Here is an 11,931-nt window from a genome sequence, read left to right as displayed (position 1 = left end):
CTGCCACACGAGGAGGAGGAGGAGGAGGAGGAGGAGGAGGAGGAGGAGGTGGGATCCATCCCGGACACCCCGGCGCTCCTGAGGAGTGTGGCAAAGCAGGACATGACCGTGCTTCTCACCAGGGGAAAGATGACCTGCAAAGGGAGGAAAATCATCCCTCCCTCTTTCCTTGGAGCCCCTGGGAGCTGCAAAGGGGCTTCTGGGGCTGGATGTCCTCCAAGGGGTGTTTTTGAACAATCTCCTCTCTTCCAGCTGGGATGATTCCTTTCCCTCTTTGCTGGGAAAAGATTCTTTTCCCTGGGATGATTCTCTTCCCTCTCTGCAGGTCACCTGGAGATGTAAGTTTTGGGAGGAGCCAGCTGCTGGCAGGGTCTGAGACCCTGGGCACTGCACTAAGGTCGCTGCTCAGCATTTACTGTGCTATATATTTATATCTATCCTATATAATATCTACCAGGCTGTGTTCACAGGAGGGGCATCTCCCAGAGGGCAAACAGGATCATTTCTGCAGCATGGGGAGGAGGGTGTGCAGCAGCATCCCCTTCCCCCTGTTTGGAAACAGCTTTGGGGGATTTTCAGGTTGTTTTGGTACATATATTTATCCCTGAATTCTTGTTTTATTCCCTTTTGATAAATCTATTTATTTGGAGATCCAACTCTGTCTGACAAATCTGATTAAAAGTCTTCTTGATTCAGCTTCCTGTGCAGGTTCTCCTTTCCCTGTAGGGTCTGTGTCAAGGCTCAGGGGCCCTGGTGGGGTCTGGCTCCCCTGCATTCACTCGGGGCTGGGATGCAGAGAAATCCCACAGAAGCTTTGCTCATCCATAGGGGATCCCCCTTCCCAATTGCTGGTGGTTTGCTCAGGGCTGCAACCAGAGCTTGGGACTTGGGCCCTGGGCTGGCACTGCTCACCAGGGCCCCACAACGGGGCTGAGGTGCCCAGGTTTACCCAGGAGAGAGCCCCTGGGAGGCTGTGAGCCTGAGGGGGCTCCCATCCGTGGTGGGAGGTGAAGGGACAGGGGCAGAGCCACCTCCTTGCCCCAGGGCTGCCTGCCTGGCCGGAGCTGTGGGCAGGCAGGCAGGGAGGATGCTGCCAGTGCTCTGGCCCCTCCTTGGCAGCCCAATTACCCTAGTGGCCCTGGTGTGATCTAACTGGAGCTGAGCCCGGGGCCAATTTGTGCTCATTTACCAGCACTGGAGGCGTTTGGAGTGCTTGTGCTGGGAGGGAAGCCGCACAAATTCTGCTCTGCCTGGGCCAGGCGAGGCTCCTGCAGGTACCCACAGGATACCTGAGCCCATGCGGGCTGTCCTGGGGCCAGGACAGGCACAGCCAGACCTCCGGGGCACTCCCAGCTGGGCCAGGACCCCGAGCCCAGGCACAGCCAGCTCAGCGCCGCACACACAGCAGCGCTGCCGGAGACAGGGGCTGTGCCAGGCACCGGGACTGCGACGGGCTGCAGGCGGGATGGAGCTGCGGGAATGCAGCGAGCATTGCCTGCGGCAGTGTCAGTGATCCCAGGATGCCCAGCCAGCCCTGCCAGGAGCCTGCTCTCCCCTGCGAGGGGGCACCGCTGGGATTAACCATTTTAATCGGATCAGCAGCCGCGGGGCAGAAGCCAGCGCCTGGCTCGCCGTGCGTCCGTGTCCGTGCGTCCGTCCGTGCGCAGGCACGGCCCGGCGGGACCCCGGGCTGCGAGCGGGGTGGACGCGGGGACACGGCGACACCGCGCCCCGGCACTGCCACCTCCCACCGGGTGCACGTCTGCGGGCGAGGGGCAGCCCGGCTGCGGCTGCAGAGGAGGCCGCGATGGAAGCCTGGAATTGTTGGGGCTGGAAAAGACCTTTCCAGTCTCCCCAGCTCCCAGCCAGGGGCGTGGGGCGGTGCTGCTGCGGGTCCTGCAGGACTCAGAGCTCCTGCTGCTCTTTCCCTGGGAGCTGTGTGTGTGCCAGCCCTCCTGCCATGCTCTGTGCCCTGCTGCGATGTGTTTGAGCCCCAGATCTCCCCTGGCTGGTGCAGCCGTGCTGAGACACCCCCGGTCTCTGCAGAGAGCTCTGGGCACTGGGTCCTGTTTGGGTCCCCAGCACCGGCAGGACCTGGTTCAGCTGGAAGACATGCCAAAAACCTTCTCCCCTTCAGAAAAGCTGGAACTGGCACCGAGGGAGGGAGGGAGGGAGGGAGGAGCGACCCATCCTTGCAGAAACCAGCCTTATCCTGGGCACAGCCCTGAACACCCTGATGGAACTCCAGTTATCCCTGCCTGGAGACAGAGGTTGGACCAGGGAGCTCCCGGGGTCCCATCCAGTCAGAATGCCCCCGTGGCTGTGTGCTCTGGGATGGATGGCAAGTCACCACTGAAAATCTTGGCTCCACCTCTGGGGTCTCAGGGCTTTTTTACATCAGAGCCGTGCTATTCCATGCTGCATTATCAGGTTAGTCAAAACACTTCTCCAAACTATATGTCTATATAATTGCCAGCTACACTCACTTCCTTGGCCCGGCTCTTTTCCATTGCATGGGGGTTTCAGGCATGAAAAACATCCACTTTCACCTTCATGTTTCCCCTTCCTGGTGGTGCCTGCTGGAGTCCTGCTGCCCACAGGGACAGACTCTGCTCAGCCTGGGCAGTCCCAGGGGAAATCCACACCAGAGAGGGGCTGGTGCTGCTCCCAGGGTCCTGTGGGAAGCCCTCAACTCTGGAGTTGGTTTGCATTTTTAGGCATCTCCCAATGAATTGGGATGTGTGTTCTTGTATCACCCTTCCCCAGTCAAAGGGAGGGATTTCTCCCCAAAAGGATGGGATTTCCCTTAAAATCTCTCCATTGAGACCTACTGGGAGAACATTTTCCTGCATCCACTCTCCTCTGCACATCCTTTTCTTTTTTTGGGACAAGAAATGGAGGAAGCAGAGGACTGTCAGTGCTGCAGGGCTCTCAGGCTGTTCTTGCGCCACCACAGACCTGCCTCCCCTCCAGACTAAACAGTCCTAACGTTTCCTGTCTCTTCTCACACAGAAATGTGTCTGTAATCACACTTTTCTCCTGTTCCTTCACCTTCTGGGATGCAGGAGCAGCTCAGGATGTACCTAATCTGGCAGGGTGTCCAAGCCCTGCTGGGGGAACGGGATCACATTTCCCTGTCTCCAGCCTTGTCGAAGCTCGACACCCCCAGGATGAGGAAACAAAGAAATCCCTGCAGAGAGAAGCTGTGCCAGCAAGTCAGGACACTGGCAAAGGCCCCTGGCTTCCTGGAAGGCTGGTGCTGAGAAGGGGGTGATGAGAAAAGCAGGGAAACCCTCGGAGGTGGCAGCTGGAGCCAAAGGAGGGACGGAGGAGACGCGGCTGGCATGGCAGAGTGCGGCCCCAGAGGCCTCTCCTCCTGCAGGAGGCCTGGCCCGGGCCCATCCCCAAATTTCCCAAATGTGGGCATTCCAGAGGGGGGGCAGGACAGAGCCAGGGCACAGAGGAGCTGCTGGATTGTCCCAAGGCTCTCCTGCCCCGTGGGATGAGGAGATCACTCTGGCTGAACCTCTGCGTGGCTTTCCTTGCTCCCCTGTTCCGTGGCCATGGAAGTGTGTGGCTCCAGCAGAGTTCCCTGTTTGTACAGGCTGGATAAAGCCAAAACTTGATTACAACTCCTTCTCACCAGTGCTGCCAAAGGACCATGATTCAGTGCTACTTTTTTGGGTAGAAATTAATTAGTTCAGGCCCATCACAACTATCTAACTCAAGGAGCACGACAATAACCCACTGTCTAATGGTCCTTCATGGCCATTTAGCACCATCTGGGTCGTCTGATCAGGGGCTTTGCAAACAGTTGAAAATGAAGTAAGGAGGACTGCTTGGCCCAGACACCTCCTTTTGCCTCCCAGCTGCACGGACAGTGCAAATAATCCCGATGGACCGTTAGATACCGGGACAAGGGGCAGGGAAAGAGAGCTTGGCCACATCTCTTGGCTCCTCTTCCAGCTTTGGGGCTGAGTGGTGAGGACTGGCAGCTTCCCTTGCCATGCCCCATGGCATCAGACCCCCAAACAGACACACACCCCATGGAACAGAGCCCCACGCAGGGATGAACTCCAGGATAACCCCAGCAATGCATCCTCCAGCCTCCAGGCAAGGGGAAACACCAGGCATTAAACCCACAGGTCCAAAAGGGGTGGGCAGGCAGGTCTCCAAGAAAACTGTCTAGATGGGAAACGTAGGCAGGTGTTCCCACAGCATCACCTGCAGTGTCAGTGTCTATCCAAACAGCCCAGAATTTGGGGTTTAATTTTTTTTTCACCCCACCTGTCCATACAGCTGTTTTTAGCTTGGTGCTGAGTGCTGGAGGGCGCAGCGTTCACAGGAAAGCCTGGGAGAGGGGAGCTGTGCTCACTGAGGGCTGCATTTGGCAGGGGGCTGCAGAGGGACCCAGGGGGCTCCCCCAGACCCCATCAGGCTCCCGGCTCCTGCTCTGTGCAGGAAGATGGGCCCTGGAAAATGAGTGCAAACACTGATCCCCTTCCCGGGTGCTTTGAGCACTCCTGAGAGGTGACACAGACACCAGCGTGGGTCCTGCTCCTCCCCAGGGCACAGGGGGGCCGGGATGGCCTGGGCAGGCACGGAGGGGAGCTGCACACTGTTCTGCCCCCCCAGCTTCCCTGGGGTCAGGAAGGGCCAGTTCCACAGGGGCTGGAGCTTCCAGTGCCTGCATCACCAGCCATCACCCCCTGGGCCAAGAGGGGGCCAGGGAAAGCTGCAGAGGGCTGTGCTGCCTTCCAGCATGGATTATTGGCCTTTGGAGCTGAGTGTGACTTACCAACAAGAACACAAAGCTTGATTAGAGATGAATAAAATTTGGCCCTTCATCTAAGCAGCCCCAGCCTGTGAGGGACACCCAAAGTTCCCAGGGCAAACTCTCCAGGTTGTGTTGACCTGCTAACAAGCAAGAGGTCACAGGACTGGCGTGGGATTTCTGGATCAGCCTCACCCAATGCTGGCCCAGGCTGACCCTGTTCCCCAAAAAGGGCCAGGCCAGGGTTATTCATCCAAAGGGATTTTGAGGAAGGCTGTGCCTTTGAAATGGCAATTTAACCCTTTCTAGCTGTTCATTTCCTCTGTGAGATCACAGAAGCTGTGTTTTCCTCAGCTCAGCTCTGGCTCCCAGCTCTTTCCTCTGGAGATTGCAGCAGCAGAGCAGCCTGATCCCTGCTCGGGGCTCCAGGACAGCTCAAGGTGCTGCTGTCCCCCAGCCTGGGGTCCCTGTTCATGGTGGGGCTGGTCCCCCACGGCCCTGGGGCTCTGCACCCAGGGAGCAGCCGTGCTCCCCACACCTGCCCTGCGAGGGGATAACGTCATCCTCAGCTCCTTGGCACACGAGGGGCTGCCCATTCCCAGCCAGAGGAGAGGCAGCTGGGGGAACAGCCCTGGGGGAGCCCACGGCCAAGGCTCCCAGCTGGGAATTGTGCGCAGGGCTCAGGCTCCGCTCCTCGCACGGCCTGCGGCTTTATTCCCTTTCCCCGAGGTGTGGGGAGGGAGGAGGAACCTCCTGCAGGCACAAATCCTGGCATTTTGTTCTTCAAACACCCTGGGTAGGGAGGGTGCAGCGGGGGATGCCCGTGGAAGAGTTGTGCGAAATGACATCTCAGTGATCCTATGGGATGGACTCTGTGTGTGCTCCTCTCCCATGTCCTCCTCTTTTCCCCCTCTCCTTGTTTCAGTTTTCAGACATCCTGGAGCTATTTGGGAGGCTCAGCAGAGCGCTGAGGTGGGTGACAAAGCTCTGCCCTGGTCTCTGGTCCTCGCTTTGATGCCAGCAGGGCAGAGCCTCTCCCCTGTGCAGCCCTGGTCCCGGCAGGGAGCGATGGGCTCTTGGGAAGCAGCTGCTGCTTCCTGGCTGGGTTTTCCCCCGGCAGTGAGTTTTGAATTTGCCATCGCTGGCCATGGCACTGCTCAGAGCGATGGAGCCTCACCCTCTGTGCCATCCCCAGGACATCCCGGGCACACAGCCCCTGTCACCTGGGCCCTGGCACTGCCCCACACCCTGTGCCATCCCTGGGACATCCCGGGCACACAGCCCCTGTCACCTGGGGCCTGGCACTGCCCCGCACCCTGTGCCATCCCCAGGACATCCCGGGCACACAGCCCTGTCACCAGGGCCCTGCACTGCCCGCACCTGTGCCATCCCCGGGGACATCCCGGGCACACAGCCCCTGTCACCTGGGCCTGGCACTGCCCTGCACCTGTGCCATCCCCGGGACATCCCGGGCACACAGCCCCTGTCACCTGGGCCCTGGCACTGCCCGCACCCTGTGCCATCCCTGGGACATCCCAGGCACACAGCCCCTGTCACTGGGGCCTGGCACTGCCCTGTACCCTGTGCCATCCCCGGGACATCCCGGGCACACAGCCCCTGTCACCTGGGCCCTGGCACTGCCCCGCACCCTGTGCCATTGCTGGACATCCGGCACACAGCCCTGTCACTGGGGCCTGGCACTGCCCGCACCCTGTGCCATCCCCGGGACATCCCGGGCACACAGCCCCTGTCACCTGGGCCCTGGCACTGCCCCGCACCCTGTGCCATCCCAGGGACATCCCGGGCACACAGCCCCTCTCACCTGGGCCCTGGCACTGCCCCGTACCCTGTGCCATCGCTGGGACATCCTGGGCACACAGCCCCTGTCACCTGGGGCCTGGCACTGCCCCGTACCCTGTGTGCCATCCCTGGGACATCCTGGGCACACAGCCCCTCTCACCTGGGCCCTGGCACTGCCCCGTACCCTCTGTGCCATCCCGGGACATCCGGGCACACAGCCCCTGTCACCTGGGCCCTGGCACTGCCCCACACCCTGTGCCATCGCTGGGACATCCCGGGCACACAGCCCCTGTCACCTGGGCCCTGGCACTGCCCCACACCCTCTGTGCCATCCCTGGGACATCCCGGGCACACAGCCCCTGTCACCTGGGCCCTGGCACTGCCCCGCACCCTGTGCCATCCCCGGGGACATCCTGGGCACACAGCCCCTGTCACCTGGGCCCTGGCACTGCCCCGCACCCTGTGCCATCCCCGGGACATCCCGGGCACACAGCCCCTGTCACCTGGGCCTGGCACTGCCCCGCACCCTGTGCCATCCCCAGGACATCCCGGGCACACAGCTCCTGTCACCTGGGGCCTGGCACTGCCCTGCACCCTGTGCCAGCGCCGGGACATCCCGGGCACACAGCCCCTGTCACCAGGGCCCTGGCACTGCCCCACACCCTCTGTGCCATCCCTGGGACATCCCGGGCACACAGCCCCTGTCACCTGGGCCCTGGCACTGCCCCGCACCCTGTGCCATCGCTGGGACATCCCGGGCACACAGCCCCTGTCACCTGGGCCCTGGCACTGCCCCGCACCCTCTGTGCCATCCCCAGGACATCCCGGGCACACAGCCCCTGTCACCTGGGGCCTGGCACTGCCCCGCACCCTGTGCCATCCCCGGGGACATCCTGGGCACACAGCCCCTGTCACCTGGGCCCTGGCACTGCCCCGCACCCTGTGCCATCCCCAGGACATCCCGGGCACACAGCCCCTGTCACCTGGGGCCTGGCACTGCCCCGCACCCTGTGCCATCCCCAGGACATCCCGGGCACACAGCCCCTGTCACCTGGGGCCTGGCACTGCCCCGCACCCTGTGCCATCCCTGGGACATCCCGGGCACACAGCCCCTGTCACCTGGGCCCTGGCACTGCCCCGCACCCTGTGCCATCCCCAGGACATCCCAGGCACCACAAGGGACCCGCCAAGGGCAGAGCTGTCCCTGCGGTGACCGGGACCTCGGTCCCACGGGCTCCAGCTGCGGGGAGCTGTCCCCTGTCCCCGGGGATGCCACGATGGGTGTCCCCAGCCCGAGCAGCCCCCGTGGGCACCCCAAGGCCCCGGCCCGGGGCTGACCAGCCCCTGCACCCCTGGCAGAGGGGCCGGGAGCCGGAGCCCGCGCCAGCACCAGAAGCCGGTTGCATGCAGGCAGGGAATATAATAAAATTAAAGCTCATTAAGCACTTAGAAAAGGCTTTGCATTGAGGGGGAGCGGGCGGGGGAGCGGGGGGCTGTGCATCTCAATACTGGGCTATTTAGAAGGGAGAGTTTAATAACGGGGGGGGTTGGTTTTTATGGCAATAGATTTATTCCACCTGGGCTAAGAAATACATTCCACATCTGCCGAGCCGTGTAACCAGACTCTAATTAAAATCGTGTGCCAAGCGAGGGCCTGGCTGTGAAACACAAAGCTGGCTTTGAGAGCGGCTGGGGAGCGCGGCCAGGCGGCCCGGGGGCGGCAGCGGCCACGGGGCTGCGACACCGCCCGCTGTCCCCAGCGGGGAACCAGGGGGCTGCAGGGGACACCCCGGGCACACGCGCGGGCATGTCACAGCCCTGGGGACAAAGTGACACCTGTGTGTGTTCAGGGAGCCTGGGACACGGGCACACGCGCGGGCATGTCACAGCCCTGGGGACATCCGTGTGTGTGCAGGGACGCTGGGACAGCCACAGGCATGTCACAGCCTTGGGGACAAAGTGCCATCCGTGTGTGTTCAGGGACCCTGGGACACGGGCACACCCGCGGGCATGTCACAGCCCTGGGGACATCCGTGTGTGTGCAGGGAGCCTGGGACACCCACGGGCATGTCACAACCTTGGGGACAAAGTGCCATCCGTGTGTGTGCAGGGAGCCTGGGACACCCACGGGCATGTCGCAGCCGTGGGGACAGACTGATGGCCCTGGGTGTGACCCCGAGGACGAGGTGGTGGCTGCCCACAGTGGTGGCACGGCGCAGGGGCTGGCTGATGCCCACGCAGAGGCAGTGCACGGGCATTGGTGACACCCACAGGTGTGGGGACAGTGTGACACCGCAGTGACAGCAGGGAGAGGGTGGCACGCCGCTCTGCACAGAGGTCACGAGGAGGGGGTGACACGGATGCGTTTCATGGGGTCGGGTGACATCCAGGCACCTGCAGCCACCAGGGGATGGCGTGGCACCCCTGCTCTGTGACAGGGGACAGCGCTGCCCCAGCGCGGCACGGAGGGCAGGTGACAGCGGTGACAGCCGCGTCCCCGCGGCCCCGCGCTGGGGTTTCACAGCCCCGAGGTGCCGAACAAACAGCGGCTGTGTCTGGGCCGGCTTTAACAGCCCGGCCTCAGACAGCGGCAGCAGCGCCAGCTCCGATGGAGAAACTAATGAAACCTTCGAAATAGCGTGTACGGCAGTAGTGAAGTGAGAAAAAAAAACCCCAGAGCGCCGGCTGCCAAGGAAAACACACTTACCTAGTAAAGCATGAGTAATAAGTGGCGTTTTTTACAGTGTGAAGATATAACTTTTCATGAAAATACCAAATAAGGCTCCGTGTGAAAAGTGGCCGGCCTTTCTAGTTGATTTTTTTTTTCTCTCCCTCTTTCTCTTACCTTTCTTTTCGCGCTCCAGGCACACGTGTGCTGTCCCCGGTGCCCCTTTCGCGGAGCCTGTTTACGGGGCCGCGTCCCGCCGCCCCCGGCTCGGGTTCCGTCGCCCTGAGAAGAAACGAGAAGGGAATGGAAAAAACAGGAGCTGCTGTTCTGCGAGACTTTCTATTTTTAAAAGGTTAAAAATATCTATTTTCAGCCACCAGCCCAGGAAGCGCTGGGTGAAGCAGTAAACAGCGCCGGGCCGGGCCGGGCGGCTCCGGGGACAGCCCGCGACAGCCACCCGCACATGTGGCCACATGAGGGACGGCACCGGGCTGCGGGGCTCCGTGCCCCGAGAGAGGATGCTCAGCAGCCGGGTGGGATGCCCGGCTCGGGGGAAGGAGGTGCACGCATCCGGGGGGATGCTCGGCCCCGAGGTGGGATGCTCAGCAGCCAGGCAGGATGGCTGATCTTGCCCAGCATCACAGCCCCGGTGCGATGGGATGCCCAGCACGGGAGTGGAAGGGATGTGGTACCCACTGCAGGAGGAAGGATGTGGAAAAGCCATCTCCAAAGTCCCACGGACGCTTTTCCACCTTTGGTTTTGCAGCTCCGCTCCCCTCTCCCAGGCCAAGGTCTCAGTGAGGCTCCCTGGGCTGGCTCAGGCAGCAGCCATGTCCCTGTGCTCAGCCCTGGCTCACCTGGGCAGGAGCACCCACACCTCTCTGCACCCCATTCCCATGCAGGAAGAACCAGGCAGCACTCCAGGCCGGGGCAGAGGGGCTGGAAGGCTGGAAAAGGGCCTGGGGGTGCCAGTGGCTGGACACAAACCCAGGTGAGCCCAGGTGAGCAAGAGGCCAATGGCCCTGGGCTGTGCTGGGGCCCCTCCTGCCAGGAGAGACCCGGAGGGGCTGGAGCGTGTCCAGGGCAGGGAACAGAGCTGGGAAGGGAAAGGAGCCCCAGGAGAGGCTGAGGGAGCTGGGCAGGGGCTCAGCTGGAGCATAGGAGGCTCAGGGGGGACCTTGTGGCTCTGCACAGCTCCTGACAGGAGGGGACAGCCAGGGGGAACAGGGACAGGAGGAGAGGGAACGGCCTCAGGCTGGGCCAGGGCAGGCTGAGGTTGGACAGCAGCAGGAATCTCCCCATGGAAAGGGTGCTCAGGCACTGGAACTGCCCAGGGAGGTTTGGAGAGCCCATCCTGGAGGTGTCCCAGGAATTCCTCAGTGCTCTGGGCTGGAGACAGGGTGGGAATCAGGCACACTGCATGGCCCTGGAGCTCTGCCGCCGCGCTGGGCTCGCTGGTTCCGCAGTGTCGGCACTGAGGCACGGCCCTGGCAGGTCCCGCTGTCTTGTCAGGGATTGTGGGATTGTCTTGAGGGATTCTGCTTCCTTATAAGGCCCTGCTGTTCCCTGCTCCCGTGCCTGGGGCCGGGCTGGCATGGCCTGTGGGAGAGCACAGCAATTCCCAGCAGGCTGCCGGGACACCCTCCTGCCCTGCCCAGCGACCCTCCTTGGACCCTCGGCTCCCGTCTCCACACTGCCCGGGCAGCAAGGGCTGTGTCTGCAGGCCCTGCCCTGTGCAAGGAGGTTATAAACCAGCCCAGCCATCTCCTGAACATGGGATGGGGCTTTTGCATCCCTCGGGGCAGCTGGCTGGGAACCACCTTGTCCAAGGAGATCTCAGTGCAGCAGTGGTTCCAGCCCGCAGTGTCTGACAGGGGAACTCCTCGGTGCTCCTGGAGAACAAGGATGACAATTCCTCTGCCTGAAATAAGGCTGTTAGGGAGCAAACACCCTAAACTGCACTTCATTGGATGAACCTCTCCCACTGCTTCTTCTGAGGCTCCTCCGAGGGTGTAAATGTGGTGGGAAGGGAGATACAGGGGGACAAGGAGAGCAGATCGCCTGGGATTGGATTTCCAGCTGTGAACGATCCATACATGGGTATAAAGACCTCTGCATCTCCAGGAGGAGCTTGGGACCGTGAGCTCCGCCAGTACCACAGCCCGAGGTGGGAGATGGCTCCTGGACACTGTGCACGCCTGCAGCCCCTGGGTGCCAGAGCAGCGACCCCACCCTCAAGGGAGCCTTCTCCCTCTCTCCAGCCCCAACTCCTGCTCCCAGGCGTGCCCTGGGGACACGCCAGCCTCGGCCAAGGCAGCATGCAGGGAGCTGAAGCGCCCCTGGGGCTGGCAGCCCGTGGAGCGGGCAGTATGAGATCATGCCTCTGCTGGGTCCTGCTGCTGCAGACATTCGGTCATTTCCCGCAGGAAGGGCCGTGTGACGTCCCTCTGGTGGCGGCAGCCACAGCTCCGGGAGAGCGGCAGGAGCACCAGGACACCCGGCCTGGCCCCTGCTGCCACAGCAGTGACACTCCAGGGCTCCAACTCCATACAAATCCGGCTGTTCTGAGGTTTCAGAGCCCCTAAAACACTCCATTGAAAGCTTCCAGCCCTGGTTTTGATGGAAGAAATCTTTACCCACTTCACCAGCACATGTCTTTGACTTCCATGCAGTCAAATACCACAACAAT

Source organism: Zonotrichia leucophrys, chromosome 1 (genome assembly GCF_028769735.1).
Source record: "Zonotrichia leucophrys gambelii isolate GWCS_2022_RI chromosome 1, RI_Zleu_2.0, whole genome shotgun sequence".
In the NCBI taxonomy this organism is placed as follows: Eukaryota; Metazoa; Chordata; class Aves; order Passeriformes; family Passerellidae; genus Zonotrichia; species Zonotrichia leucophrys.
Note: the sequence above shows the minus strand (reverse complement) of the source record.